Genomic DNA, 6,000 nt, shown 5'->3' with positions numbered 1-6,000 from the left:
AAGTGCTATAGATTGTATTTTACCTTCATACCACAGTTGTAAGCGTGTCTACGGGTCAATAAATTTCCTTGTCAACTCCCGTGTGCTTCCTAATATGCACATATATTCCTCTTTTAACCATATCATAAGAAGCCAACAAATACTGACACCGTGGACAACATAGGAGAAATTACTTGTGCTTAATAAATGAAATAAAGAAACGATAAATTAATGTAAATGAAAGTGGATGAAAAAATAACTTGCCGCAGGTGGGGAACGATCATTCCCCACGTTCCCCACATCGCTCCCCGATCGTAGAGTAATTAATCATGTGTCATTACACAGACAGCGTCAACTATATAACATTCAATCGCATCTTTTCAACAACGGCATATAACTGATCTGCCTACCTTGTTGTCGCGATTCTTATAGTAGGTTTCATGTCCTGCTATACGTAGTACATCATATTTATGGCGATACCAGGTTTTGGTGACCACAATTACATCAAAAAGAAACACCAAAAGACTGAAGCAGGCTTGTCGCTTCGTTTTCCTTATTTCTAGCAGACTGTGCGCTTTGCGTGATGACAAGGTGCGTTGAGACTATTGCCAGTAAGCGAAATACTAAGTTCATGCGGCGTTAAAATATTTCCAGCTATTTTAGTTTTATTTGTCGTGATACGCTATTGTTAGACCATCTTTTCAAGATTCGTTAGTGATTTGAAGCAATCTAGGTTCGTGACTCAGCTTTCCTTACGAATATCTTCTCTCCGCATTTTGACCGAGCAAAACGCAAATTTATTTCCTTTTGTGCGATTGTCTGTTCGAGTAAATTTTTCAGTTGTGGTCGAAGGCGTTAATTCAGATAGACGCGCGATGTTCCGGGGCATCTCTATACGCTGGCGCTTATTTCGTACCTTTTGAACAGGTGCATCGCGCTTCGAGCGGTTATGAAGCTGAACAGATATACGAAGACAAGAAGCATCTTCAGAAGCAACACGATAACATATCAATGTCACTTTCCTTGAGAAGTTAAGTTGAAATTAAATATTGGAGTTTTACGTGCCAAAACGAGGAGGCACCCATAGTGGTGGTATCCGGATTCATTTCGACCGCCTCGCGTTCTTTAACGTGCCCGCAATGCACCGGACTCGAGTGTTTTTGTATTTCGTCCCCTGTCTAGATGCAGCCTCCGTGGCCGGGATTCGATCCCGCAACCTGGTGCTTAGCAGCACAACACCGTAGCCGCTAACCGACTGTGGTGTGTCATTCAGAGGTTCACCAACAGCTTCGCCAATCTTCTGAAGGACGTCAATGAGATTTTCATCGCTAACGACCGGGACATTCAAGACAGGACACTCTTTGCACGCCTCATGTCCTTTTCGCATAATGAATACTTAATTTTATATTTCTATTATTTAAATATTGCTCAAGGGAAGTATTTTTCCAGTCATTCTCGAGGGCAAGCTTCTTCAGTTTGCTGCACTCTGTCGAAAAAGCTTCGTTTTGTGTTTTTAGTTCACTGTCGTCTTTATCGAGTTGCAAGAACTGCGCTGGCATTTCGTCGAACTTCTTATTGAAGAATTCAAGGCTCGTCTTCCTGTCTTTCATTTCTTTACGAAGCTCTTTTTCGAAGGGGGTATACGTACGTCGCGAAATCCTTGTTTCAAATCCTTGAAATGCTTTGAAGTTTCCGCTGGCCCGCGCAGCCGTGCCATACTCCGCCGCCGCCGGAGTAGAAACACTCCGGCAGCAGCAACAGAAGCAGCATACACTATAGGCACCAGAAATAAAATAGTGACAGTACTGACCTGTAAAAGTAGCAGGCAGTAGCTTGAGTATGCTGTGCGCAGGACAGCTGATGGTGTCAAAGTGTGAAGTAAAGCATGGGCGTAATTTTGAGCAAGACAGCGGCCTATATGACGCTTACGGCAGTCCACAATAAAGCCTGCTTGCAATGCATTGTCGCCCCGTGGTCACACCGGCCGATGTGTCGAAAAAAAAAAAAGAAAGATTATGCGCATCCAACCAACACCACCTGCATAGCACAAGGCCTGTTCATTCCGATCCATGACGTCATGCTACCTGTATTTCAATTACCGAGGCTGGCGTGACGAAAGTGCGGTGACGCCAAGATCACCGCGGCTTACTCGGCAGCATCCCCAATAGATTCTATGGCAGTCGGGCCAGGTAGCATGACGTCACGGATAGGAGTGAGCAGGCCTTGTGCTATCTAGGTGGTGTTGATTCAACGCACATGTTGGAATCTAAGTGAAGGGAACCTTTCCTGAAGCGGTTAATAAACATGCTCTAGATCTAGCCATTTCATTCCCGCCCCCGTGACGTAAAAGAAGCGGGCGGGCGCATATGCTCGCGCGTACCCGTGCTCCCCAATGTGGCAAATCTTATATATGCTTCCATTTCATTCATATCTTGCTTACTTCAAATGTTCTGGGCAGCTGCTTGGCCAGCAGCCCACTGTGTGTTGGCGCCACGGTATTGAAATCATAATCTTCGTCCCCACACGGCGATCATCTCAAAGAGCTATAGGTGGCGACGTTGGCGCCACCCGCTACATTTCGATCAATCCCTTGCAATGGGTGTGCACCATAGAATGAAAATCATTATCATAATACGTGGCGACCATTTGAAAGTGCTAATCGGTGTTGGTGCGAGATAAGCGCAGGTGCGATAGCGGCTTATAATCACACGTCGTCCACGTGACCAGTTATTTGAGAATACTTCAATTCCGACGAAATAAAGTGTTTAGCGTTCCGGTCCAAGATGCGTGTCTTCCGTAAGCTAAAAAAAAAAAAAAACATCAAATGATACGTCGTCTTGGCGGGCTGCAATCAAGTGTCGGGATGGCATACCGATTGAAAATGAAGTCTTTCTTAAAATTCCTTTGAAGCACATTCCGAAATAATATTGCATCTTTACAACTTATAAAGCAACGCTCTATAGTTTCGGGTACATGGCAAAGGCGCCAACTGATATTAGATACAAAAGAAAGCCACAGTTTCGCCCGAAATGCGATGCATCGATTGCGACAGCAAATTAGTGGACAGCTATGCGAAGTAAGGACAGTAGTTTTATCGTCTGTACAAACTCGTAAGCATTCGCTTACAGGCTAAATTAACAAGCGTGATGCCACACGCGCACAGGGAAACACAAACACATCAAACTCGATGAGTGCGGACACTCGCTGTCAAAACACTGGCACGAGAAGAGCGGCAGCCGCAGCGAGCGAGTTTACCTTCGTGCTGCCTCTTGCTTCAACGCGAAATGAGCGGCGAGAACTTTAGCGCACACGAAGCTGAGTCCTCGGCGCATCTAGACTCTGTACTGATTCCAGATCGCTTTCGAGATAACGCCCGCGCGACACGCCGCCGGAGTAGAACGTCGCCCCCCCCTCCTCACTCAGTGCCTTGCGCGCGTTGGAAGACTGCGTGCTTCACCCCCTCCCCCCCGCCGCCTTCCTGCCTCGCGCGCACGAGGTCAAGCTACCATCCTCGGCTCACCCTCGCACGCTTTGACTCGCACCTAAACCACGTGGGCACGCGACCGCGGTTGTCGCACTTGGATTTTATATGGAACATCACGGTGACGCCGACGCCAGCGGAAATGTGCCTCGAGTGCCCATATAATTGCTATCGCAATGATATCTGCACAACCAAGCTTTCACAGGTAGCGTTTCATTGTGTAAACAGTTACAATCGGACTGGTACCACGTCTTGATAAGTTGCCTGCCGTTGCCATTTGTATAAAGTTCAAAGCTACTTGCACTATTTCTGTGGTGCATGGTGTCCACGGCGTGATTTATAGGTCCTTTCTAGGCTATCAATGAGATGTGCTGGCTATTGCTTGCACATTTCTAGCATATGTATAGTATATTGTAACGACGTGGGATCGACGAGTATGCGTAGCAGCACCGCCAAGAAACGCACTTTATCAGTCGTCCAAGGGAACAACAACAACGTCTTCTTCGTTTCCCCCGCTTCACCTAAAAACACGCGCTACTTCAGCGTCGTCCCCACTGGCGCATACCCGCTGAATAATGGTTCTGCCAAATATAGTTGCGTCATTTGCTCCCCCTTTAGAAAAGATCATCGTCCCGATGATAGAGGCTTGGAAGGCAGCGGTAAAGAACTGCGCAGTCTTGGCAGTCCTCATAGTACGGCTTCATACGCAGCACGTGAACGACCTCGGGTAAATGCCGTCGGCGCTTTGAACAGTGCGAGCTGTCAGGAACGACTTCGTAGTTGACGTCACTGATGCGTCGGAGAACTATGTAGGGCCCGAAGTATTTACGTAGGAGCTTTTCAGAGAGCCCACGCTGTCGAATAGGTGTCCAGACCCACACTTTGTCGCCGATGTTGTATGTTACGGCTTTGTGCCGAAGATTGTAGCGTCTGGCGTCAATGTCCTGCTGTTCGTGGATTCGCAGACGCGCAAGCTGCCTAGCTGCCTCTGCTCGGTGTGTTATCTCTTCAGCACCCGTTTCGTTGTCGTCAAATTCATGAGGGAGCATTGCATCTAATGTTGTTGTAACCTCACGGCCGTATACGAGACTGAAGGGCGTCTTGCGAGTGGTCTCTTGACGAGCCGTATTGTACGCGAAGGTGACATAAGGTAAAACCTCGTCCCAGTTCCTATGCTCTACATCTACGTACATGCTTATCATATCAGCCAATGTCCTATTGAGTCGTTCTGTCAGTCCGTTTGTTTGAGGGTGATACGCTGTTGTCTTTCGGTGGGCGGTACCACTTAGACGTAGAACGATATCTAAAAACTGGGCCATGAACGCAGTACCTCTGTCCGTGACGACTACTGCGGGAGCGCCATGCCTTAAAACGATGGATTCCAGAAAAAATCGTGCCGCTTCATCTGCTGTTGCCCGTTGCAGGGCACTTGTCTCGGCATATCTAGTGAGATAATCCGTGGCAACGATTATCCACCTATTACCAGTAGTAGACGTTGGGAAGGGGCCCAGAAAGTCCATGCCTACTTGTGCAAATGGTGTGGCCGGTACGTCAACAGGGTGCAGTAAGCCGGCTGGTTTGACGGATGGCGGTTTACGACGTTGGCAATCCAGACATGTCTGAACGTAGCGTTTAACGACCGCAGTAAGTCTCGGCCAGTAGTACTTCTGCCGAATCCGTGCCAATGTGCGAGTGTAGCCCAAGTGCCCAGCAGTCGGCTCGTTGTGGCAGGCGTTTAAGATTTCACGTCGAAGCGGTGATGGAACAACAAGTAAGTAGTTGCTGCCGCTAGGCGAGAAGTTCTTCTTGTAGAGGACGTTGCGACGCAAGCAGTATGATGCCACCCCTCTTGCAAAGAGCCTCGGCACGCGGTTGGCTCGTCCTTCGAGGTAATCAATAAGCGGCAGCAATTCAATGTCATCCCGTTGCTGGCGTGAAAGATCGGCAGTATCCACGAGTCCCAGAAAAACCGTGTCGTCATCGTCTTGTGCTGCCGGCTCAACAGGAGACCGAGAAAGGCAGTCGGCGTCTGCGTGCCGTTTTCCCGACTTGTATGTAACAACAAAGTCGAACTCTTGGAGTCGAAGACTCCAGCGTGCGAGCCGGCCGGAAGGATCTTTCAAATTAATGAGCCAGCAGAGGGAATGGTGGTCACTAACGACGGTGAAAGACCGACCATACAAATACGGACGAAATTTCAGAACTGCCCATACCATTGCGAGGCATTCTTTTTCAGTGGTGGAGTAGTTAGCTTCGGCTCGGGATAGTGTCCTACTGGCGTAAGCAATCACCTTTTCGCTGTCGCCCTGCCATTGTACTAGTACCGCCCCTAGACCGACATTACTAGCGTCTGTATGCAATATCGTCGGGGCTTCCTCATCGAAGTGTGCTAATACGGGAGGCGATTGCATGCGTTGCCGGAGCTCGTGGAATGCCCGCTGCTGGTCTTCGCCCCAAGTAAAAGGCATATCGTCTCGGGTGAGCTGTGTTAACGGCCATGCGATACGCGAGAAATTAGCAATAAATCGCCGGTAATATGC

Source organism: Dermacentor variabilis, chromosome 9, assembly GCF_050947875.1.
Source record: "Dermacentor variabilis isolate Ectoservices chromosome 9, ASM5094787v1, whole genome shotgun sequence".
Classification (NCBI taxonomy): Eukaryota; Metazoa; Arthropoda; class Arachnida; order Ixodida; family Ixodidae; genus Dermacentor; species Dermacentor variabilis.
Note: the sequence above shows the minus strand (reverse complement) of the source record.